This window comes from Macaca fascicularis, chromosome 10 (genome assembly GCF_037993035.2).
Source record: "Macaca fascicularis isolate 582-1 chromosome 10, T2T-MFA8v1.1".
Classification (NCBI taxonomy): Eukaryota; Metazoa; Chordata; class Mammalia; order Primates; family Cercopithecidae; genus Macaca; species Macaca fascicularis.
The window spans coordinates 84,574,226-84,600,541 of record NC_088384.1 but is presented as its reverse complement, the minus strand read 5'-3'; the positions used below and the strand labels follow the sequence as shown (position 1 = coordinate 84,600,541).

Here is a 26,316-nt window from a genome sequence, read left to right as displayed (position 1 = left end):
TCACCTACTTCTTTTTGAAGAGGAAATGCATAAATAAGGTGCAAAATTCAAATGGTACGAAACAGTGATTAGTGAAAAGTAAGTCTCCTTCCACCCCTATGTAGAGCATACTGTACATGTTATTTTTTATTTTTTGTAACAATGTATTTTAGATATTCCATATAGGAACATAAGCCACATCTTATTCTCCTTTTAATAGAAAAAGCATTCATAGGTGCAAAAATTCAAGAAGTTTAAAAGGGTTTACAGCAAACTGTCTCCCACCTCTGTCTCCCAACCCATCTATTCTCCACCAAATAAGCTACCACTCTTACCATTTTCTGTTTTATCCTTCCTGAGACAGTTTGCACATATACAATAAAATAGTTATATGTTCTTTTTGTACCCTTTCCTTTTGTTTTTATAAAAATGGTGACAGTGGCTGGGTGCAGCGGCCCATGCCTGTAATCCCAACACTTTGGGAGGCTGAGGCAGGGAGATTGCTTGAGCTAGTGAGTTTGAGACCAGCCTGGCCAACAGGGTAAAATCCTGTCTCAACAAAAAATACACACACAAAAATTAGCTGGGCATGGTGGTGTACATATGTGGTCCCAGCTACTCAGGAGGCTGAGGTGGGAGGATCACCTGAGCCCAGGAGGTCTAGACTGCAGTGAGCTGTGATTGTGCCACTGCACTCCAGTCTGGGCAACAGAGTGAGACCCTGTCTAAAAAATAATAATAATAAAATTAAATTAAAATTAAAATGGTGGCGAGAAGCACAACTTTCAGCACCTTTCTTTTTCCTTGAAAAATTTAGATCTGGGAGTTTACATCAGGACACAAGAAGTCTCCTTATTCTTTTTTTGCCACTGCAAAATATTTCATTGTATGGGTATGCCACAATTTATTTAAATAGTCGGCTATTGCTGGACATTTTGGTTGTTTTCATCGCTTTCAGGGATTTAAAAATGCTGCAGTGAATTACTTTGTTCATGTGTCATTTCACACGTGTAAATTTATATGAAGGCTATTACTAAGTAGAATTGCTGGGACAAAGAATATGTGCATTTGTAGTTTTGATAGTTACTGCCAATTCGACCTCTGTAAGGGTTATACCAACTGCATTGAAACCAGCAATTTTGAGAATGCCTATTCCTTACACTCTGGCCAATTAAGTGTTTTTGTTTATTTGTTCAATCAACAATTGTTGAGCATCTACTCTGTGCCAAGATCTTTTCTATATGCTGTGGATTAAGCAATGACCAAAATAGACAAAAAGCCTTGTGTTCACGGGCTTACAATCTGGTAGGGGAAATAGACGTTAACAAACTAAATGAGTAAAATGCATAGCATGTTAGGTGGTGATAACAGCTAAGAAAAATAAAGCCATTGAGGAAGATCTGGGAGTGCCTAGGAAAGAAGGTTTGAAGCTTTAGGGTATTTAAGGTCTCACTGAAAAGATGACATTTGAGCCAAGACCTCAAGGAAGAAAGGGAGTGAGTGATGTATTTATGTATCTGGAGGAAGAATGTTCTCGGCAAGAGTGTGCCTGCTGTGTTTAAGGGACAACAAGGAGGCCCAGGTGGCTGGAGCAAGGAAGATAGTAGGAGGAAATGCTGTCAGAAATAATGAATAGGGCAGAGGAAGGCACGGCCATGCAGGGTCTTATAGGCTGCATGTAGGCCACGCCTGTGGATCACTGTAAGGGCTTTGGCATGACATGGAAGCCATTGAGGGGTGTTGATAATGATAAGACCTGGCTTATATTATAGCAAGATCACTGTAGCTGCCATGTTGACAATGACCTGTATGAGGCAGGGAGATGAGTTAGGAAGCCAGTACAATAGCCCAGGTGAAGGATGATGGAAGCTGAGACTAGGGATGCAATAGGGGAGGTTGTAAGAAGCAGCTGCCTTCTGTGTACATTTCATTTCATAGGCAGGACTGACAGGATTTGTTATGGAAGGAGAGAGAGAGAGAGTCAAAGATTCAAAGATGTCTCCAAGGTTTCTGACCTGATCAACTTAGAAGGATGGAGTTTCCTGAGAAAGGTGTGATTTGGGGAAGAGCAGGTTTTGGAGGAGAAAGATCTGGAGTTTGGTTTGAGCATGTTATGTTTATGATGCTCACTAAACATCCAAGTGAGGAGCTGAAAAAGCCACTGAAAACATGAGGATGGGTCTCAAGACAAAGGTTCAGGCTGCAGATGTAAATTTGAATGAATGAAATCATCGAAGGGATGAGTGTTGATAGCAAACAGAAGAGGCCTAATAACTGAATCCTGGGATGTCTAGTATTTAGAGGTCATTGAGACGTGGAACCAGCAAAGGAGAATGAGAAGAAATGACCAGTGAGGTAAGAGGGAAGTCAGGGGAGTGTCAAGTCCTGGAACCAAGATAAGAAAATGTTCAAAGAAGGAGGCATCTGCGTCCCGTGCTGCTCGTGGATATGATAACAAAGACTAGGGACTGACCATTAGATTTAGCAACGAGGAGGATATTGGTGACTGCCACAGGAGCCACTTCAGTGGAGTGGAGAGGCAGAAGCCTGATAGGATTGTGTCTAAGAGAGATCAGGAGGAGAGAGATTGGAGACAATGAGTAGAGGAACTCTTTTGAGTTTTGCTCTAAAGAGATCAAAGGAATCAGATGATGGCTGGAGCACAGTGTATGGCCAAGAAAAAATGTAGCTTGCTCGTATGCTGATGAGAAACAGCCAGGAGGGAAGGGAAAAATGAGGATGCAAGAAAGAGGGGAGAATTGCTGAAGCAATATCCTTCAGGTGGCAAAAGGGATGGGACCTAGTGCACAGATAGAGAGGCTGGTTTTAGCTGGGAGCATACACAGTTCATCCATGGAAAAGCAGGGAAGACAGAGAACATGGACACAGAAGTGAATAAATGGGTATATCCAAGTGGGAGCTTGGACGTTCTCTTCTGATTGCTTTGTTTTCTCTGTGAACTAAGAACCAAGGTCAACAGTTGAAGATAAGGATAGGGAGGGAGACACTAGAGGGCGTGATGTAGTTATCCAAGAGAGTGAGTGAACCAGGGGGATGAATATCTTGTGATTGACAAGCAGCACTGAGGGTATCCCTGATGTTTATGATCATAAATTTGGTGATAACTTTCTCCAGCCATGTTGAGCTGCACAGGTGCAGGTGCAGAATAGGTGAGTGGTTGCATAAAACCAGAGTTAGGGGTTTGTCAGTTGAGTAGAAGGAAACATGAGAGGGCAAGAGAGTGAAATGTATGTGCAAGGGGATATTTATTTTTTAAAAATGAAAAGATTTAAGCTGGGTAAAGAGAGGAGTGTGATGAGAGTGTGGATGTCGATTCTGATGGGGCCAAAGAATTGTTGGAGTTGAGATATGAGACAGGGGTTGAGCTGGATATTAGCTGCATGGAGAATGGGTTGCCTGCAGATGGGATTCAGGGTTAAATTGGTAATGCATGGCCAGGGAAGGTGGAGATAAGATCCTTGGAGAAAAGATGCTCACGGAATGGAGAAGAGAGTGCATTGGAAGAATTATCTGTCTATACTGACATTGAAATAATCAAGAATTATGACAGGGACAAATGTTCAAGGGTGTATATAATGATCCAGGAGTAAAGCTTCATGGAGTGAAGGTAAGTGATCTTGGGGAAGATAAACGGCAGCAACAAGCACTGGTTACCTTAACTGTTTTTTCTCATATTTCTGCATCGTGTAAGTGAACAGCGGTATCCCAGTGACTTCCATTTCTCTTACTCTGAGTGAGGTTGAGCCCACCGGGTCTATTTAAAGGCTATTTGTGTTTCCTTTACTGTGAACTGCCTGTTCATATCCTGTGCTTATTTTTCTTTCCTTCCTTCCTTCCTTCCTTTTTTCCTTCCTTCCTTCCTTCCTTCCTTTCTTCCTTCCTTCCTTCCTTCCTTCCTTCCTTCCTTCCTTCCTTCCTTCTCTCTCTCTCTTTCTCTCTTTCTCTCTTTCTTCTTTTTTGACAAGGTCTTGCTCTGTTGCCCACGCTGGAGTGCAGTGGCACAATCGTAGCTCACTGCACTTCGACCTCCTGGGGTCAAGCCATCCACCCACCTTAGCCTCTGAAGTAGCTGGGACCACAGGCTCACGCCAACAAACCCAGCTAACTTGTGTATTTTTTTGTAGAGATGGGGTTTTGCCATGTTGCCCAGGCTGGTCTCGAACTCCTGGGCTCCAGCAATTCTTCTGCCTTGGCCTCCCAGAGTGCTGGGATTACAGGCATGAACCACAACACCCCACCATGTGCTTCTTTTTATATAAATTACTGACTTTTTAAAAAATTGATTTGTAGGAGTATGTATTAATGAAATTATCCCTTTGTGATGAGTTGTCCGTTTTTTAAAGTCATTTAACTTTGCCTATAATAAAATTTGCCCAGTTTCTAAATCTTTTTTTTTTTTTTTTTGAGACAGAGTCTTGCTCTGTTGCCCAGGCTGGACTGCAGTGGCCGGATCTCAGCTCACTGCAAGCTCCGCCTCCCGGGTTTACGCCATTCTCCTGCCTCAGCCTCCCGAGTAGCTGGGACTACAGGCGCCCGCCACCTCGCCCGGCTAGTTTTTTGTATTTTTTAGTAGAGACGGGGTTTCACCGTGTTAGCCAGGATGGTCTCGATCTCCTGACCTCGTGATCCGCCCACCTCGGACTCCCAAAGTGCTGGGATTACAGGCTTGAGCCACCGCGCCTGGCCCTAAATCTTTTTTTTTTTTTTTTTTTTTTTGAGACGGAGTCTCGCTCTGTCGCCCAGGCTGGAGTGCAGTGGCCGCATCTCAGCTCACTGCAAGCTCCGCCTCCCGGGTCTACGCCATTCTCCTGCCTCAGCCTCCCGAGTAGCTGGGACTACAGGCGCCCGCCACCTCGCCCGGCTAGTTTTTTGTATTTTTTAGTAGAGACGGGGTTTCACCGTATTAGCCAGGCTGGTCTCAATCTCTAAATCTTTTACATACTCTGGGTTTTCATTATATTTAGAAAGGCCTTTATCACTCCAATATTATTTTTAAAATGTATCCTGTGGTTTCTTCCAGGACTTAGATGGTTTCATTGTTTACATTTAAATGTTTGATTCATTTGAAAAATATTTTGTTATTATGTCCTATATGATACATGCAAAAGAAAAATAAAACAAAAATTTTAAGGTATAATAACCAATGTACACCTGTGAACCTACCAACAAACTTAAAATTAGAACATGAGAAATAACACTGAAGCCAGCTCCTCCCAGTCTCATACCACTGCCTAACCCTCTCCTACAGGTAAACCAAGTTTTGTGTTTATCATGACCTTGCTTGTTAAAAAAAAAATTCATCACAGATTGCATCATCCTAAAAAAAGTGTGTAGGTGTAGTTTAGTTGTGCTTGTGTTTAACTTCATAAAAAAATGATATCATGTTGCGGCAACCTTCTGCAATGCTCTTTTTAAATTGAGCATATTTCTAAGATTTATCTGTCTTGTATTTAGGTTTTGCTATTATAAGCAAAGCTGCTATGAGCATTCTTGTTTGTGTCTCTTAATTTGAATAAATACAAGAGTTTGTTTAGGATATAAACTAGGACAGGAATTGTCAGGTCATGGGATACGCACGTGATCATCTTAACAAGTTAGTGTCAACTGTTTTCCAAGGTGGTTTGACTAAGTAACACTTCCACCCACAATATTGAGTTTCTATTGCTCCATATCCTCACCAACACTTAATAATGTCACACTTCTTATCGTTTGCCAACCTAGTGGGTGTACAGGGAATTTTGTGATGGCCTTAATTTGCATTTTCCAGATTACTATTGAAGTTGAACATCTTTTAATTTGTTTGTTTGCTTATTTATTTATTTATTTATTTATTTATTTATTTAATTTTGGGACACAGTTGCACTCCGTTGCCCAGGCTGGAGTGCAGTGGTGCAATCTCGGCTCACTGCAACCTCTGTGTCCCTGGTTCAAGTGATTCTTGTACCTCAGCCTTCTGAGTAGCTGGGATTACAGGCGCGCCATCACACCCTGTTAATTTTTGTATTTTTAGCAGAGATGGGATTTTGCCATGTTGGCCAGGCTGGTCTCGAACTCCTGACCTCAAGTGGTCTGCCTGCCTTGGCCTCCCAAAGTGCTGGGATTACAGGTGTGAGACACGACATCCGGCTTTTTGTTGTTGTTGCTGTTGCTGTTTTGAGACAGGGTCTCATTCTGTTGTCCAGACTGGAGAGCAATGATGTGATTATAGTTCACTGCAGCCTCTACTCCTGGGCTCAAGCAATCCTCCCACCTCAGCCTCCTGAGTAGCTGGGACTAGAGATGTGTGCCGCTATGCCTGGCTGATTTTTTTTTTTTTTTCTGTAGAGACAAGATCTCACTGTGTTGCCCAGGCTGGTCTCAATCTCCTCGGCTCAAGCGTACTCCTGCTTTGGCCTCTCAAAGTGCTGGGATTACAGGCTTCAGCCATTGTGCCCGGCCTGCCTTAGTGATTCTTTATAGATCCTAGATACTGATCCTTTCTCAGAGTAGTGCATTGCAAGTTGTTTTTTAATTTTTTTTTTTTTTTTTTTTGACAGAATCTCAGTCTGTTGCCTAGGCTGGAGTACAGCAGCACAATTATAGCTCACTGCATCCTCTAACTCCTCCAACTCCTGGGCTCAAGCAACTCCCGCATCTCAGCTTCCCAAGGAGCTAGGATTACAGGTGCATGCCACTGCACCTGTCTAATTTTTAAAAACATTTGGTAGAGACAGTGTCTCACTATGTTGCCCAGGCTGGTCTTGAACTCCTGGGCTCAAGCAATCCTCCTGCCTCAGCCTCCCAAAGTGCTGGGATTACAGGTATGAGCCACCGTACCTAGCCACAAATATCTTTTTTTTTTTTTTTTTTTTTTTGAGACACAGTCTCACTCTGGCTGGAGAAGTGCAGTGGCATGATCTCGGCTCACTGCAACCTCTACTTCCCAGGTTTAAGCGATTCTCCTGCCTCAGCCTCCTGATTAGCTGGGATTACACGTGCGCACCGTAACACCTGGCTGATTTTGTATTTTTTGTAGAGATGGGGTTTCACCATGTAGGCCAGGCTGGTCTCAAACTCCTGACCTCAGGTGATCCACCCACCTCAGCCTCCCAAAGTGCTGGGATTACAGGCGTGAACCACCGAGCCCAGCCTTACTCTGTGTTTTACTTTAAAAATCTTGCCAGGCACAATAGCTCATGCCTGTAGTCCCAGCTACTCAGAGGTTGAGGTAGGATGATTGCTTGAGCCTGGAAGATCGAAGGTGCAGTGAGCCGTAATCCCATCACTGCACTCCAGCTGGGGAACAGAGTAAGACACTGTCTAAAAAAAATTCTTTTTCTCAGCTGAGGTCATGAAGATATTCTTCTATATTTTCTTCCAAAGGTTTCACAGTTTTCCCTTTCACATTTAAGTTTGTCATCCCTGTGGAACTAATTAGGGGTATGGTGTGAATTAAGGAATCAATGTAATTATTTTTTACTTAGGAACTACCGATTATTCCAATACCATTTATTTATTTATATATTTATTTATTATTTTTTACTTTTTATTTTTTTGAGATGGAGTCTTGCTGTGTCGCCCAGGCTGGAGTGCAGTGGTGCAATCTTGGCTCACTGCAAGTTCCTGCCTCAGCCTCCTGAGTAGCTGGGATTACAGGCGCCTGCCACCACGCCTGGCTAACTTTTTGTATTTTTAGTAGAGACAGGGTTTCACTGTGTTAGCCAGGATGGTCTCGATCTCTTGACCTTGTGATCTGCCCACCTCGGCCTCCCAAAGTGCTGGGATTACAGGCTAATACCATTTATTAAATAGCTCATCCTTTCCCACTGAGTTGTAGTACCAGCTATGTCCTATATCAAGTTTTCTACTATTTGTGGGTCTGTTCCTAGGGTCTCCATTTTATTCCTTAGATCTATTTGATAACTCCTATGTAATCATCACTTTTTAAAACCACTATATCTTTATAATACCAATGCAAGGACAAGTGTATAGGGCAAGTCTCCCACCTTCCCTGAACATTCTTCAGTTGAATATTGGATATTTTGATCTTTTGTGTTTCCATGTACACACCACACTCCTCTTAGAGTTTTAAGTAATATTACAATGAACCTATACGTCAATTTGAAGAAGTATTTGTCTTTATGCTACTGAGTCTTCTGATCCATGAATATGGTTTATCTCACCATTTTTGTAGATCTTCTTTAATACTTTTCAATATAGTTTTATAATTTTTTAATAAAGGCCACAAATACTTATTGTTTTTATTAATTCATTTAGTCAATAAATATTTATTGAGCATCTACTGTGTACCAGGCACTAGGTAAATAGTACACTTACCAGGTTCTAGGCTTTAGGAATACAAGAGTAAACAAAGCAGACAAAAAAACCTGTTCTCCTGGAGAGAGAATATATAGGGATGGGCAATAAATAATTTTTTTAAGTCTTTAGAAGGTAATAAATGAAAAAATAGAGAAAAATAAAACAAATTAGGATTGGGGGAATATACAATTTTAAATGAGGTGGTCAGTCAAGCCAAATTGAGAAAGTGGGGTTACAGGAAACACTGAAGAGATGAAGAAATGAGCTATTGTATGGGAAGCTTATTTCCAGATACTATTTGTATTTTGTTACTATTGTAAATGGCATCTTTTGTTATGTTTTCCAATTCTTTGTTTATATTGTAGAGAAATGCAATTATTTTTGCATTGATCTTTGTCTTTAGATTTGCTTAATTTTGATTTTTTAAAATGTAGACAGCCATCTTATATAAACAAATACTGTTTTGTTATCCAGTCCTTATATATTTTATTTCTTTTTCTTGCTTTATTGCACTGGCTAGAACCTCAGTTACAGCTTTGAATATAAGCAGTGGCAGTGGGCATTCTTTTTTTTTTAATTTGAGACAGAGTCTCGCTCTGTCACCCAGGTTGGAGTGCAGTGGCATGATCTCAGCTCACTGCAACCTCTGCCTCCTGGGTTCAAGTGATTCTCCTGCCTCAGCCTCCTGAGTAGCTGGGATTACAGACATGTGCCACCATGCCCCGCTAATTTTTGTATTTTTAGTAGAGACGGAGTTTCACCGTGTTGGTCAGGCTGGTCTTGAACTCCTGACCTCGTGATCCACCCACTTTGGCCTCCCAAAATCCTGGGATTACAGGCATGAGCCACTGCACCTGGCTGGTTAATGTTAAGCCAATTCTACATTTCCCAGATAAACCCCACTTAATAAGGATGTATTATCTTTTTAAATATGCTGTTGGATTCTACTTTACATTTTGTTTAGAATTTTTGCATCTATGTTCATAATGGATATTTTTCTGTAGTTTTCTTGTAATTTCTTTGTCTGGTTTTAGGATTGGGGTAGTGCTGGCCTCATTTGAGTTGATTGGGAAGCATTTCCTTCTCTTCAATTTTTTTGGAAGAGTTTATGTGGAATCAGTATAATTTCTTCCTTAAATGTTTGGTAGAATTCACCATAAAGCCATCTGGGGCTGGAGTTTTCTTTGTTGGAAGGATTTTAACTGTAATCTCAATTTCTCTAACAGATATGGAAGATTATTCATTTCTTTGTGAGTGAGCTTTGATAATTTATGTCTTTCAAGGAATTTGTCAATTTCTTATAAACTGTTGAATCTGTTGGCATAACATGTTTATAATATTCCCTTATCATCCATTTAGTATTTCTAGAACCTATAGTGATGTCATCCCTCTCATTCCTGATACTGGCAAATTGTGTCTTCTCTCTTTTTCCTCATCAATCTGGCTACAGGTTTATCCATTTTATTGATCTTATAAACAAACCAGCTTTTGGTTTCATTGATTTTCTCTGTCGTTTTTCTGTTTTCTGTTGCATTGATTTCCACTTTGATATTTATTTCCTTTCTTCTGCTTACTTTTGGTTAATTCCTTCTCCTTCTGGTATATTAAGGTGGAAGCTAAGTTATTGGTTTAAAATCTTTCATTTTTGTCTTAAAATAGACTTTTAGAGACATACATTTCTCCTCAAGTACTGCTTTAGGAGCATACCAACAATTCTGATAAGTTTTCATTTTCATTCAGTTTAGAATGCTTTCAGATTTCCCTTTTGAGGTCTTTTTTGACCCATGTGTTACTTAATTTCCAAAAAATTGGGGGGATTCTTCTAGAATCTTTTTATTATTAATGTATTTTATTTACTTATTTATTTTGAGACTGAGTCTCACTCTGTCACCCAGGCTGGAGTGCGGTGGTGTTATGACGGCTCACGGCAGCCTCAATCTCCTGGGCTCAAGCGCTCCCTCTGCCTCAGCCTCCAAAGTAGCTGGGACTACGGGTGCATGCCACCATGCCCAGCTAATTTTTGTATTTTTAGTAGAGACAGGGTTTCACCATATTGGCCAGGCTGGTCTCAAACTCCTGACCTCAAGTGATCCAGGCCTTTGCCTCCTCCCAAAGTGCTGGGATTATAGGCATGAACCACCGTGCCTGACCTTTTGTATTTTTTGTAGAGATGAGGTCTCACCATGTTTTCCATGCTGGTCTCAAACTCCAGGGCTCAAGCAGTCTGCCCACCTCAGCCTCCCAAAGTACTGGGATTAAAGGCATGAGTCACCATGCCCAGCCCTTCATTATTATTTTCTAATTTAATTGCATTGTTTGTCAGGCAACATGTACTTTGTGTGACTTGAATCCTTTTGAATTTATTGAAACTTGCTTTATGGCGTAGAATATGGCCCACATTGGTAAATATTTTGTCTGCGCTTGTGAAGAATGTTTATTCTGTTGTCACTGGGTGAAATGTTCTATAAATATCAAACAGGTCAAGTTAATTGATAGTGTTGTTCAAGTGTTGTTTTAGCTGATTTTCTTCCTATTTATTATATTATTGAAAGAAGGGTATTAAAATTACTGGCCATTATTGTGCATTTGTCTATTTCTCCTTGAGGTTCTATCAGTTTTCCTTTATATAATTTGAAAATTTATTGTTAGGTACATGGATGTCTAGAATTATTGTGTCTTCTTGTTTAATTGACTTCTTTATCATAAAATTCATGAAATCTACTTTGATAATATATAGTGACACTAGCTTTCTTTTGACTATTGTGAGCATGTTAAATGTTTTTTCATATTACTTTAAATATATTTGCATTTAGGTACAAATAGATTTACATATTATATATACATATATTTTTTATTTTTTATTTTTTTGAGATGGAGTCTTGCTCTGTTATCCATGCTGGAGTGCAGTGACAGTGATGCAATCTTGGCTAACTACAGCATCCACCTCCTGGGTTCAAGTGATTCTCCTGCCTCAGCCTTCAGAGTAGCTGCGATACAGGCACCAGCCACCACACCCAGCTAATTTTTGTATTTTTAGTAGAGATGAAGTTTCACTGTGTTGGTCAGGCTAGTCTTGAGCACCTGACCTCAAGTGAGCTAGTGACCTGCCCACCTTGGCTTCCCAAAGTGCTGGGACTATAGACTTGAGCCACTATGCCTGACCAGATTTACATACGTATATATGTAAATATTATATATATTATATATACACATACAAATATTTTATATATATACACATATATACATATATATTTATTTTTAAGACAGTTTCACTCTGTCACCCAGGTCAGAGTGCAGTGGTGCAATCATGGCTCACTGCAACATTCACCTCCTGGGTTCAAGCAATTCTCCTGCTTCAACCTCCCGAGCAGCTGGGACTACAGGTGTGTGCCACCACACCCAGCTAATTTTTGTATTTTTGGTAGAGACGAGGTTTCGCCATGTAGACTAGGCTGATCTCAAACTCCTGACCTCATGTAATCCACCCACCTTGGCTTCCCAAAGTGCTGGGATTATGGGCATGAGCCACCATGCTGCCCGGCCAGATTTACATATTTCAAGTGCATTTCTTGCAGACAGCATACAGTTGGATTTAAAACTCCAGTATGATCATCTCTGCCTTTTTTGGGGATATTTAGACCATTTACATTTAATGTGATTATTGATATGGTTAGGTTTGAGTCTATTATCTTGATATGTGCTTTCCATTTATTCTGTTTCTTCTTCATTCTTTTTTTTTTTTTTTTTTTTTTTTGAGACAGAGTCTCACACTGTTGCCAGGGCTGGAGTGCAGTGGCATGATCTTGGCTCACTGCAACCTCCACCTCCCAGGTTCAAGCAATTTTCCTGCCTCAGCCTCTCAAGTAGCTGGGATTACAGGTGCCCACCACCACGCCCAGCTAATTTTTTGTATTTTTAGTAAAGATGGGGTTTCACTATGTTGGCCAGGCTGGTCTCGAACTCCTAACCTCATGATCCCCCTGCCTCGGCCTCCCAAAGTGCTGGGATTACAGGCATGAGCCACCACCCCTGGCCCATTCTTCTTTTCTTTATCTTTTTCTTTGTTCCCCCCACCCCGCCCCTTTCTTTAGATGACTTGGGTTTTTCAGATTATTTTATTTTTGTCTCCTTTGTTGGCTTCTTAGCAAAACTCTATATTTTGTTATTTCAGTTGTTTATTTAGAGCTTATTGTGTATATCCTAAACTTATTGCAATCTACCTTCAATTATACCCCTTCTTGTATTATATGCTATTACTGTCACAGACTTTATTTTTACATGTTGTAAAATCCATAATATATTGTTATTATTTTGTTTTGTCAATTGCTTTTAATGAGATTTAAATAATATTAAAAATATTTTATCTATTTATCCATGTAGTTACCATTTCCTTTCTGTTTATCCAGATTTCCATCTGGTACCAATTTTCTTAGGCCTGAAGGGCATCTTTAAATATTTCTTGTATTGTTTGTGAAAGCTATTTTGCTGGGTATAGAATTATAGGTGATAGTTGAGTTTCTTTTTTATTGGTTTTTAAGATGTTGCTCCACTGTCTTCTCTCCTGCATTTCTGATAAGAAATCTGATGTTTATCCTTATCTTTGTTCCTCTGCACATAACATGTCTTTCGTTTCTAGCTGCTTTTAAGATACTGTTATAATTCATTTTGAGCAACTTGATTATGACGTACATTGATGGAGTTTTCTTCATGTTTCTTGTGCTTGGGGTACATTGATCTTTTTGTGTCTGGGAGTTTACAGTATTCATTCAATTTGGAAAGTTTTTGACCATGATTTATTCAGTTATTTTTTTCTGCCCCTCTTCTTTGGGGACTCCAATTACTCACAAATTGGAACTTCTTGAAGTTTTTCTGCAGATCACTGATACTCTTCAATTTTTTTTTTTTTTAATTTTTTTCCCTCTGTGTTCGTTTTGAATAGTTTTAACTGTTATGCCTTCAAGTTCACTAGTCTTTTTTTCTGCCAGTTTTCATCTGCCATTAATCCCATTCCATGCAATTTTTAAAATATCAGACATTGTAGTTTTTATCTCCACAAGTTTGATTTGTATCTTTTTCATATATTCCGTGTCTCTAAGTTGTTGTTTTTTTGTTTTTTTGTTTTTTGTTTTTAAATGGAGTCTCGCTCTGTCACCCAGGGTGGAGTGCAGTGGCAAGATCTCGGCTCACTGCAACTTTCACCTCCTGGGTTCAAGTGATTCTCCTGCCTCAGCCTCCCAAGTAGCTGGGGTTACAGGCACGTGCCACCACGCCAAGCTAATTTTTGTATTTTTAGTAGAGATGGGGTTTCACCATGTTGGCCAAGCTGGTCTCGAAATCCTGACCTCAGGTGACCTGCCTGCCTCAGCCTGCCAAAGTGCTGGAATTACAGGTGTGAGCCACTGCACCTGGCCCCGTGTCTCTGTTTCTGAACATATAAAACACAGTTATAATAACTCTTCTAATAGATTTTTCTGCTGATTCTAATATCCGTGTCTGTTCTGAGTCAGTTTCAATTGATTATTCTTTTCCTTACAGATCTTTTTTTAAGCATCTTGGCATGCCTGGTAATGTGTAATTGGATATCAGATATTGTGAACTTTTTCTTGTTGGGTGGTAGATATTTTTGTATTTCTATAAATCTTGAGCTTTGTTCTGGGATGTAGTTAAATAACTTGGAAACGGTTTTGTCTTTTTGAGCCTTTGTTTTGTTTTTGTTTTTTCTTTTTTGAGATGGGAGTCTCACTATGTTGTCCAGGTTGGACTTGAAATCCTGGGCTCAAGCAATCCTCCCACCTCAGCCTCCTGAAGTAACCAGGACTACAGGTATGTGCCACTGCCCTCAATGAGCCTTGCTTTTATGATTTCTTAGATGGGTCCACAGCAGTACTCAGTCTGGGGCTAATTATTCCTCACTACTAAAGTAAAGCCTTCCTGAGTACTCTACCCAATGCCCTATGAATTACGAGGTTTTTTTTCAGTCTGGTTGGTAGAAACAAGCACTATTTTCATCCCTATGTGAGCACCAAGTCATGCTTCCTTTATTCATTTTGAGTGATTCTTTACTTGGCTCCAGATAGTTTTCTCACATGCATGCCCTTATCAGTACTCTACTAAATATTAAAGGAGGTTCCTCCGCAAATCTCTAGGATACTCTTTGTATGCAGCTCTCTCCTCTCCAAGAAGTCTAGCTACCTTGGTCTCCCTGGACCCTGAGCTCTATCTCCTCAACTCTGGGAGTCTGCTGGAAAGTGCCTCGGTTCCTTCTCCCTGTGCCACAGCCTGGAAACTCTAAGAGCATTATGCTGGGATATTTGTAAGGTTTAGCCTGTTTATTTCTCATCTCTTGGGGATCACTGCCCTTCGTTGTGAGATATCTATTGTTTTGAAAATGTTGTATTTATTTTGTCTGGTTTGTTTTGTTTTGTTTTCAGGATGCAGGTAAATGTGGTCTCTGTTACTCCATCTTGGCTGTAGCAGAAGTGTGTTTCTTAATTTCCAAATATGTGGTATTTTTCTAGTTATCTTTTGTTACTAATTTCTAAGCTAATCGTGTGTCTTATTGGATCTCCTATATTACACATGTCCATTAAATCAAGATTGCGTTGTTCAGATCTATCTTTCCTTATAATTGCCTACTTGATCTATTGGAAGCTGAGAGATGAGGTTATAATCTCCCATATGTGTTTTCACCTTATCCCTGTTGTTCCATCAGTTTTTGACACATATATATTATTAACTATTCGATGAATTGTGGACAGGTTTTTAAAAACTTTGTAACTTCAGGCTGGGCGCGGTGGCTCACACCTATAATCCCAGCACTTTGGGAGACCGAGGCAGGAGGATCATGAGGTCAGGAGATTGAGAGCATCCTGGCCAACATGGTGAAACCCCGTCTCCACTAAAAATACAAAAAATTCACCCGGCGTAGTGGCGGGTGCCTGTAGTCCCAGCTACTCAGGAGGCTGAGGCAGGAGAATGAGGCAGGAGAATGGCATGAACCCAGGAGGCGGAGCTTGCAGTGAGCCGAGATCATGCCACTGCACTCCAGCCTGGGCGACAGAGCGAGACTCCGTCTCAAAAAAAATAAATAAATAAATAACTTCATAACTTCCTTCTGAATTGAAGCTTTTATCAGTATTTATTGATACTTTATTTCTAATAATACTTTTGCTTCAAAGTCTTTTTTATCTGATATTATTTACAGGCTCCCTCAACACACTTTTGGTGATATTTGCCTCAGATACTTTTTACTCCGCATTTGTTTTCAACCATTATGTGTCCTTATGTTTAGATATTTCTCTTTTAATAGCACGTTGCTGAATTTTTTTTAATCTAGTCTATTTTTTAACTGGCAAGTTTAGTTCATTTACTTTATTGAGATTATATTTTTTCAACTTTATTGGAGTATAGGTGACAAAAATTTTATATATTTAGTATGTATAATATATTTTAACCATTTTCTACCACATTGCTTTGTGCTTTTTATTTGTTCCACTTCTATCTTTCTTTGTTTTCATTTCTTGTCATTTTTTTTTTTTTTTTTTTTTTTTTTTTTTGAGACGGAGTCTCGCTCTGTCGCCCAGGCTGGAGTGCAGTGGCCAGATCTCAGCTCACTGCAAGCTCCGCCTCCCGGGTTTACGCCATTCTCCTGCCTCAGCCTCCCGGGTAGCTGGGACTACAGGCGCCCGCCACCTCGCCCGGCTAGTTTTTTGTATTTTTTAGTAGAGTATTTTGTTTGATGTGTGTGTGTTTCTTATCTCATTTTCTCTTCTTTAATGGTTTGGAAATGTATTCACTTCAATTCTATTCTTTGAGTTATTGCCCTTGAAATTTACCACAGATTCTTAAGAAAGTCATAATTCCTTTCCTGGCTAATATTAACATTTTTAGCAGTAATGTGTTGGAGCTGGTTTATACTGGCTCACAAGAGCTGATTGTCAGCACCTCTTCTCAGTTTTATATTCAATGACACCCATTGGCAGTTTGAAATCAACCATGCTGGGAACATATAACCATGGAAATCAACAACACTATAAATCAGAGTTTTGCACCCTGAAAATTTGGAAATGGTTGTTAAACATTAACCAGCACACTACTGATCTTAGGCCATTCTCTCACACCTGCCGTATTTTTAAAGCCGCATATCGTTGTTATTCTTTTTTATTATATATGAATAATTTTTTTAGCTCTACCAAATTTTCTGCTCACCTTTTCCTTCTTTCATTTTGCAACTTTTTGGAGGGTCATTTTCTTTCTTTCTGAAGTACGTCTTTTAGAAGTTCCTTGAACAGCTTGGCTGGTAGTAAATAATGTTCTCACTTTTGTCTTTATATGACTCTGTTTCTTGAAAGATGGTTGTTCTGGGAACACAATTCCACACTGACAGTTATTTTTTACTTAGTACTTTGAAAATATTTCCATTTTTGTTGTTGAAAAGTCCAGCATGCCAGGCACAATGGCTCATGCCTTTAATCCCAACATTTTGGGATGACGAGGTGCAAGGATCACCTGAGCCCAGGAGTTTGAGACCAGCCTGTGCAACATAGTGAGACCCCATCTCTACAAAAATAAAAAAATTAGCCAGGTGTTGTGGTGCCTGCCTGTAGTACCAGCTACTTGAGTGGCTGAGGCAGGAGGATCATCTGAGCCCAGGAGTTGGGGATTACAGTGAGCTATGATGGCACCACTGCATTCCAGCCTGGGCAACAGAGTGAGATCCTTTCTCAAAAAAGAAAAAGAAAAGTTCAGCATAATTGTCATTCTTTTGTAGATAAACTCGCTCTTCTCTCTGGCAATATATGAGAGTTTCTTTTTGTCTTTAAAGTTATTCAGTTTAGGCCGGGCGAGGTGGCTCAAGCCTGTAATCCCAGCACTTTGGGAGGCCGAGACAGGTGGATCACGAGGTCAGGAGATCGAGACCATCCTGGCTAACACAGTGAAACCCCGTCTCTACTAAAAATACAAAAACTTAGCCGGGCGAGGTGGCAGGCGCCTGTAGTCCCAGCTACTCGGGAGGCTGAGGCAGGAGAATGGCGTGAACCCGGGAGGCGGAGCTTGCAGTGAGCTAAGATCCGGCCACTGCACTCCAGCCTGGGTGACAGAGCGAGACTCCATCTCAAAAAAAAATAAAAAAATAAAAATAAAAAAATAAAGTTATTCAGTTTCTCTGGTATGTCTAGGTGTGGATTTTTAAAAATTCTGCTTAGAATTAGTTGGCTTATTTGTATCTATGGATACATATCTTTTACCACGTCTGCAAATTTCTTAGCCTTTGTCTCTCCTAATGTTACATCTCATTCGTTTTCTCTCTTTTATCTTCTGACGCTCCAAAGAACACTCCAATTTAGATCTTTTTATTTTATCCTCCATGTATCCTAAACAATTTTATATTTCCCACCTATTGTCCTCTTCATATTGCATTCTGGGTAATTGTTTTTCATTTATCTAGGTGGCACAGTGGCAATCTGTCATTTGTGCCTCTGGAAATGGTGAATGACCCTGGCTTTCTTTCTGAGCTTTTGTAGATCTCTCAGATCCCCCATCCAGGACTCTCTTATGGCGTTTTATGATGCCCTCAGTTTCTAGACCTGATTCTTTATCCACAGCAGGATTCCTAACCTGAGGTCTACAAGAATCCCTGTGGGTCCATAGGTAGAGTTCTGGGAACCTGAATGGGAAAATTCCATTTTTTTTAACATAGTTTCCGGTCCTGGAAACCTTTAGCTAATCTTTAGCATTCCTTCAATGGTGGGAATGGGCAATAGATTACCATAGTGTTAACACTCTGCGTAATTTTGTCACCAGAATGGTTAATTTCCGTATCATAGTAGAGCTGTTGCAGATATTTTGAAATCCCATTATACTCACTGCCACTTCAAGATTACTATAGTTGTTAGAACAGCTGGTAGATCTTATTACTTAATGAATTAATAAAGTGTGCATATAACTATATTACTATTTTAAAATGTTTTTTGACAACTGTATTTCAGTATAATTGGTTTATTTTATAATCTTATGAATTTATTTTGTACATATGAAAACAATATGCTGAGAATGGGTTCAATGGGGTCCATGGCACCAAAAAGAAAAGATTAAGAACTCCTGACTGAAAGCCTTCGCCGACTCCTGTTGAGTGCATTTTCGCAACAGTTCACAGCCAGCTATGCTCAAAGAGCCCAAATCTGGCTGATGAGAAACAGCCATGTTCCTTGCCCTAATCAGCTCTAAAACAGCATCCGGTTCTCAAAGCCACCCCCACCAATGCCTGGCCCCGCTCAGCTACTCAGGATGAGCTTGCCTTTCCCCAGCCTCTTGCTGTTAAACTTCACAAGTATGAATTGAGTATGGATCTCTCTGCTCTTTGAATTCTAGTGGATGCTTGTCAACTTCTGCAAGCAGTCCTTTTGAAACTCCCCCACCTGGCCAAAGTGAGACAGACCCACCCCACACTTCCTCCCCATTGAGATGGGGGGGCTACAGCATCCTGAGAGGTCCACCTAATACAGTTCCTATTTTTCACCCTAGAGAGAGGTGATGAGCTCAAGGACAGTCTATGACCAGGTAGCATAGGTGGTCCAGCAGCTACATTGTCGTTCTTAATTTTGAGACCTCAGCTGAAACCAAGACAAAAAGAGTCCATTTTCACATCCTATTACACAAAGAGTAGTAAGTAGAGGTTGTTACTATCTATAGATTGTTATCATCTAGAAGCAGAGCCTGAGATGGGGATTCTCATTCGAGTTCCTCCCTCACAGGGAGTGAAGGAAGCAGGAGGAGGCAGAGGGCAGAGCTGAGTAAGGATGTGTATTGAGCTGGAGTCCAGCCTCCAGCCTCAGAGCCACTGGAAGCTCTGGAGTATAGATCCCACCCTATGGCAAGGACACAGTCTTTGGCAGCTCTTTGAGAGCAAGTCAGTTAGAGGTTGCCGGCCAGCGCTATGGTGAGGGAATAACCACCCCTGGCATTTCCAGGTGCCCTGTGGCTGAGGGCACTTTGCAGCTGGGGGATGAATGCACTTACTTAGTGTATTAGTTTCCTGGGGCTATCCTAACAAATTACTGCAAACTTGGTGGTTTAAAACAGACATTAATTATCTCCCCATTCTGGAGGCTAGAAGTCCAAAATCAAGGTGTTATCAGGTCCATGCTCCCTCCAAAGGCCCTAGGGGTGAATCTTCCCTTGCCTCTCTTAGCTTCTGGATTCTGTTGGCAGTCCCTATGGCTGCATCACTCCAATCCCTGCCTTCATCTTCACAGTGCCTCTTCCTTTTCCGTCTAATCTCCCTCTGTCTTATTGTTATAAAGACCTCGTCACTAAATGTAGGGCCCACTCAGATAATCCAAGTTGATTTCATCTCCAGATCCTGCAAAGACCCTTTTTCCAAATAAAGTCAGCTTCACAGGTTCTGGAACATAGACATAACTTTTGAGGGGCCACCGTTCAACTCACCACCCGCAGTGAAGGGGATTGGGGTGAGGCAACAATGACATCCCCTACACAAGTAATCCTCAAGCCACCACATCACTCAAAACAAGCTCTGTGGACTCTGCCATCCCCTTAGCTGCTGGAGAGACTCATGAGCACACATACCCGAAGCACTCTTCGCTTCAAGCATGCGAAGCTGGCCTGTCCACCCTCTGCAGAAACAGGACACTCAGGGGCCTGTTGGCTGTGCAACAGCTCTGCTGGTAGAAAGCATTCTCTTTCTCTTCCACCAAACTTCTTGTATACCATCCCATCAGTCAGTGTTCCAATCATAAAGCCCATCTCATTTCCCTCCTACCAGCCTTGCTGTTTGATGACACTGTATGAGTTAGCATAATCTACTGTAACAAAGAATCCCCAAATGTGGTGGCTCAAATATATGTTTAGTTCTCTCAAAAGAGTCCAGGGCATCAGTCCAGGGTGGCTCTTCTCCATAAAGTCATCCAGGACCAAGCTGTCTTTTCCTTAGCTCTCCCCTAAGGTGATACCCTCATCTGTATAGCCCAAACAGGCTCAGAGATACCAAAAGGGGATAGAAGAAATGGGGCAAGCAGCTTACTTATAAAGACATAACCTAAAGGTCCCACCTTACCTCTGCTCGTGCCATTGGTCATACCCTGCTGCAAGGGAGGCTGGGAAAGGTAGGGTCTAAATGGGCATCGCTAAACCTAGGTAAGACTCAGAGGGTTCTGTCATGAAAAGAAAGGAAGGAGCTAGATAACGGGGACAGCAAGCATTCTCTGCCACAGACATCTTCTGTCTGGCTACTTCTACTGTCCTTCCTATGAACAAACCAAGTGTTTCTCTGTCCATGGGTACCAGATGCCTCTCCCTCTTGAGCAAGCCACTGTAATCTGTGGCATTCCTTTTCGAACAGGGAGCTTGCACAGAACCTAGGCCTCCATCTGCCTGTGACTTGATGGGCCTTGTGCTTCTGGGATGTGAACATGAATTCTTAGGAATGGAGCTAAAACCAGGAGTACCTCACCTTTCACTTGCCACTTCACATTGCGTGTGCAGAGCTTCAACACACAGAATGTGAGTTTCTTTACCAGTTGCATGCTACATCGGGCCCCAGTCAAACCTAATAGTTCTATACATTCTTGCAAGTAGGGTATTGAAGTTGTCAGCTATTATCATTTGTTCCTTCAATTCTGTTAGTTTTTGCTTCATGCATTTTGGAGCTGTTATTAGATACATATGCTTTTTTGTTTGTTTGTTTGTTTCTTTTGAGGCAGGGTCTCACTCCGGTTGACCAGGCTAGAGTGCAGTGATGCAGTCTCAGCTCACTGCAGCCTTAAGGCTCCCTACAGCCTCAACCTCCCAAGCTCAGCTGATTCTCCCACCTCAGCCCCCTGAGTTGCTGGGACTACAGGTGCATGCCACGACGCCTGGTTAATTTTTTGTATTTTTAGTTGAGACGGGATGTCACCATGTTGTCAGGACTGGTCTTGAACTCCTGGATTCAAGCAATTTGCCTGCCTCAGCCTCCTAACGTGCTGGGGTTATGGGCATGAGCACCACACCCGGACTGTTATTAGATACATATGCTTGTAATTGTTATTTCTTTCTAATGATAGACACTTTTATCATTGTAACATGTCCTTCTTTGTTTCTCATAATGTTTATCTTAATGTCTGTTCATAAATTAGTATAGCCACTCCAGCTATCTTTCAGTTAGGGTTCACATGGTATCTCCTTTTCCATCCTTTTATTTTCAAAGCCTTTTGTACATTTGAATTTAAAGTATGTCTCACATATACAGCATATAGTTGGATTGCGTTGTAGTTTTCTTTTTTTAATCCATTCTGCTAATTTCTGCCTTTTAATGAAGCATTTCATTCATTTATATTTAATTGCTGATAAAACAGGATTTATGTCTGCCATTGTGCTTTGTGTTTTCTTTTTCTTTTCTTTTTTTTTTCTTTTTCTTACTTTTTTTTTTTTTTTTTTTGAGACAGGGAATTATAAAGAGTTCCCTATATCCCCTACCCCCACAAATGTGCAGTTGTCTTTTAAATTAGATAGGAAAACAAAGTTGTTACAAACAAAAATGCATTTATACTCTCTTTTATGTTTACCTTTGTAATGACTTTTACCAGGGCTCTTTATCTGTTCATGTTAATTCATATTACTGTCTTGTGTTTTTTCATTTCAGACTGAAGGACTCCCTTTAGCATTTCTTGTAGGACAAACCTGTTAGTGATGATTCCTCTCAGTTTTTATTTATCTGAAAATGTCTCCATTTCTTCTTCATTTTTGAAGTTGATCATTTTAGAAGTTGATAGTTTTGCTGGACATGCAACTTTTTGGTTGACAATTGTTTTCTTTTAACACAATATGTCATCTCACTGCCTTCTGACCTTCATGGTTTCAGAAGTTATGTGGTGATCTTTTTAAGGATTCCTTATACATGACGAGTTACTTCTCTCTCTCTCTCTTTCTGTCATTACTTCCCAGATCCTTTCTTTTTCTTTGACTTTCAAAAGTTTGAGTATGATGTGTCTTTGTATAGATCATATACTTTGTGTATGTCTTTAGTTCATACTACTTGGAGTTCATTGAACTTCTTAAGATGTGCTCAGTAATGAAAAACATTACGGAGCACATTTAGGAAGTTTAGGGGCATTTTCTTGAACATTTTTCTGTCCTTTTCCGTCTCTACTCTCCTTCTCAGGTTCCCATTATGCATATACTGGTATGCTTGATGGCTCCCACAGGTCTCTTAAGCTCTGTTCATTTTTCTTCATTCTTTTTTCTCTCTGTTCCTGAACTAGGTAATCTCAATTGGCCTATATTCAAGTATAATGATTTTTTTTCCTTCCACCAAATGAGATGTGTTGTTGAGTTCCTCTAGGTCTTTTGGCGTCCGTGGGCCACATTGGAAGAAGACTTGTCTTGAGCCACACATAAAATACATTAACACAGCCGGGCGCGGTGGCTCAAGCCTGTAATCCCAGCACTTTAGGAGGCCGAGACGGGCGGATCACAAGGTCAGGAGATCGAGACCATCCTGGCTAACATGGTGAAACCCCGTCTGTACTAAAAATACAAAAAACTAGCCGGGCGAGGTGGCAGGCGCCTGTAGTGCCAGCTACTCGGGAGGCTGAGGCAGGAGAATGGCATAAACCCGGGAGGTGGAGCTTGCAGTGAGCTGAGATCCGGCCACTGCACTCCAGCCTGGGCGACAGAGCGAGACTCCATCTCAAAAAAAAAATAAATAAAATAAAAAATAAAAAATACATTAACACTAGCGATAGCTGATGAGAAGAAAAAAAAAAAAAAGCAAGCAAAAAAATCTCATAATAAGAAAGTTTACAAATTTGTGTTGGGCTGAATTCAAAGCCAACCTGAGCTGCATGTGCCCCATGGGTCGGAGGTTAGAGAAGCTTGTTCCAGGTGTTTTTTAAAATTTTAGTTATTGTTCTTTTCAACTTCAGAATTTCATGAGTTTTTAAAAATATAATTTAAAATCCTTTATTGATTTTTTTTGGTGTGACTTCATTCTCATACTTTTCTTGAATTTTTTAGACATAGTTTCCTTTAGTTCTATGAACATATTTATAATTGCTCATTTAAAGTCTTTGTCTAGGCCAGATGCAGTGGCTCTGTGTATGTGTTAGGACATGCCTTCAGTGCTCTAGCAATTTACAACTCTGCCTTGACCTTCACTTCCTGCTTGCTCAGGCCCTTGGGATAAACCAGAGGTGACAGGAAAAAAGGCTTTCCATGCCTTTTTTGCTCATGTGCCTCTCCCTGCACATATGTATAGCTTTCTAGATCTCCAGGAATATGTCAGAGCTTTTCAGAGCCCCCTGTGAACATCTTATTCCCCACTTTTTCCTTTAAAATATTATGGCCAAACTTTTGTTTGCCCCCAACTTGTATTGCTACCTCATGTAGCTGCAATGTTAAGCAATTGCCACTGGTTTTCAACAAACACCCTGAAGATAGGGCCTTTCCCACTAAGTAAGTTCTGAATCAGGTCAGATAACAAGTTCTACAAATAAAGCCATCAGGGAGTTGCTAGAAAGGTTAAAGAGTGGAAACTGACTGGGAATACAGCTTGTTGAGAGGCTCCAAACCCACTCTACACCTTCCTATGGTTGCTAGCTTGCTGGTTTTTACAGCTACAATAGTGGTTGCAAGGTAACTGGTCTTCAACAGGGCTGGGGAGTAGGGGATGGGAATAGCGCAAATTAAAACACCACAAAGCTTTCTGTTCTTGTTACAACTCAGCCATTTTTCTTGCCTCAATGTTCCTTGAGTTGTTGCACATATTTTGTTAATTTTCAGAGTTCTGAGAAAGTTGATTTTGACCATGTTTGCCAGTGTTCTTGTTTCTTTATGGAAGAACAGATTTTCAGAGGTCTTTACCTAGCAATTCCCAAAGTCCTGTCCCTGTAATTGTTATTTCTTACCTGGGCACAAGTTAAAAGTGACTTGGGAGCTTTAGTCCAGCATTCATCCAGTCACAGTGATTTTTGACTCTTGAATTCCATCATGAATCAATTAGCACCTGTTGTGGGACTGGCACTATGATGGATGCTTGGGAGAAGAGAGGCTTACACAATGATCCCTGCCCTCTGAGAGCTTACAGAGCAGTTGAGGAGACAAATATAATTATGTAAACAACATTTTATAATTTTGAAAAAATTTGTGTACTCGAAGAAAGGTCAGTAGAGATTATCCATAATTACATAATGATAAGAAGAAATAGAGAACAATGTAAGGCTTGAAGACCACACTGTCCAATAGTACTTTCTGCAATGATGGAAATGTTCTGTACTGACCAATATGGTAACCAATAGCCACACATAATTAGTTATTGGGCACTTGAAATGTAGCTACTGTGACTGAGGAATTGAATATTTAATTGTGTTTAATTTAAATCAAATTTAAGTAATAACACACAGTTACTGTATCTGACATCACAGCTCTAAGACTTTGCTTGATTGGCCCGGATGACCCTGTGGTAGGGGTGGGGGAAGATCCCCTCCCATGGGAGGCTCATAACTCTTCTCTGGCTCCCAGAGATAGACAGGAGCTGGGGGCTATGGACACTCCCTGGCATGTAATTGTGCCTGCTGCCTGGTGGGTGTTGTTCAGTGACACTGTTGGAACAGTTTAGGTCTGAGTCACTGGCAAAGGTAAGCTGTGGTCTACTCTATTGGGGGCAAATTTAGACCCTAGATCAGGCAAATTACAAGTAGAATTAGATGAGAAGGAGCTGTGGGAACTTCAGAAGAATCAGCCCCCTTCCTAATCCACTGGTTAATGCAACATTCCCTGTTTTCCTCTATAGCCACAAAACTAGCCCAGTGTCATCCATCTCCTTCCACCCTTCCCAGCAGGATCTCCCACACTCATGCTGCAAGCACAGACTTCTGTCCAGATCCATTCTGGCAATCCCCCTTGAGGTTCCAGAACCTCCCTGCTGGGTCAGTGCTGAGGTGAGACTGAGGTCTTCCCTCTTGCCACCTGAATGCACTGCACTTCCTTCCTCACTCTCCCCAGCCCCCACCACTCTTTTCAGAGCTGAGAGCATTTCAGGGAGGGAGAAGCAGAGGGGGTTCAAGCGAGATTCACTCATATGCTCTGAGGATCATATAGGCTGAGATGCCAATCATAAGGACAGAGGTCTCCAAAGGACCCCTAATGAAGAGGAAGGACTTATGAGGAGACCTCTGGGCAGCCAAAGCCAAGCTTAGGGCCAGACTGGCCCCCATGCTGAGACAGGAGTAGAGATTTGGACAGTGCCTCCATAGAAAATTGGGGAAAGAGAGCCGGCGTGGTGGCTTACGCCTGTAATCCCAGCACTTTGGGAGGCCAAGGTGGGCAGATCACGAGGTCAGGAGATCGAGCCCATCCTGGCTAACACGGTGAAACCCCATCTCTACTAAAAATACAAAAAAATAGCCAGGCATGATGATGGGCATCTATAGTCCCAGCTACCCCAGAGGCTGAGACAGGAGAATGGCGTGAACCGGGGAGGAGGAGGTTGCAGTGAGCCGAGATCACGCACTGCACTCCAGCCTGGGCAACAGGAGCGAAACTCCGTCTCAAAAAAAAAAAAAAAAAAAAAGGAAAGTAAAAGAAAAGAAAATAAAATTGGGGGAAGAGGGGAACTGCAGGCATGAGGCAGCCTAGGAACCATAATAGGTGGATTAGAGGCAGCTAGTGAGTGAACCGCCTGCAACTTGAATAATAAGCTTTCTCCACAAAGTGGAGAGTTATTGAGGGTTGGGGACTCAAGCCAACCTGGGATGTTTGGCTATGTAACTTGGAGCAAGTTCTCACCTCCCTCAGCTTCAGTTCCCTTATGTGTAAAATGGAGCTGACTGATGAGCCTCCTGTGATTCTGGGAAGGAGAGGACTCTGTGGAGTTAGTAGGATGTATTCATGCAGTGCCCAGCACAGTGACCGCCTCAAAGTCATTTCTTACCCTCCTGCCCCCCACCCTTACCAATCATCTTAGAGTAAGTGCAGCTGAGCCTAGACAGCAGCAAGAAAGTTCAGGCCGGGCACAGTGGC

At 41.3% G+C, this 26,316-nt stretch overlaps 1 protein-coding gene across 7 annotated transcripts in view; it reads left to right on the top strand.

Moving 5' to 3' along the window:
• The window catches only part of EBF4 (EBF family member 4), a 66,428-nt gene that overhangs the window by 17,325 nt on the left and 22,787 nt on the right, over positions 1-26,316 (top strand). The window lies entirely within an intron of this gene.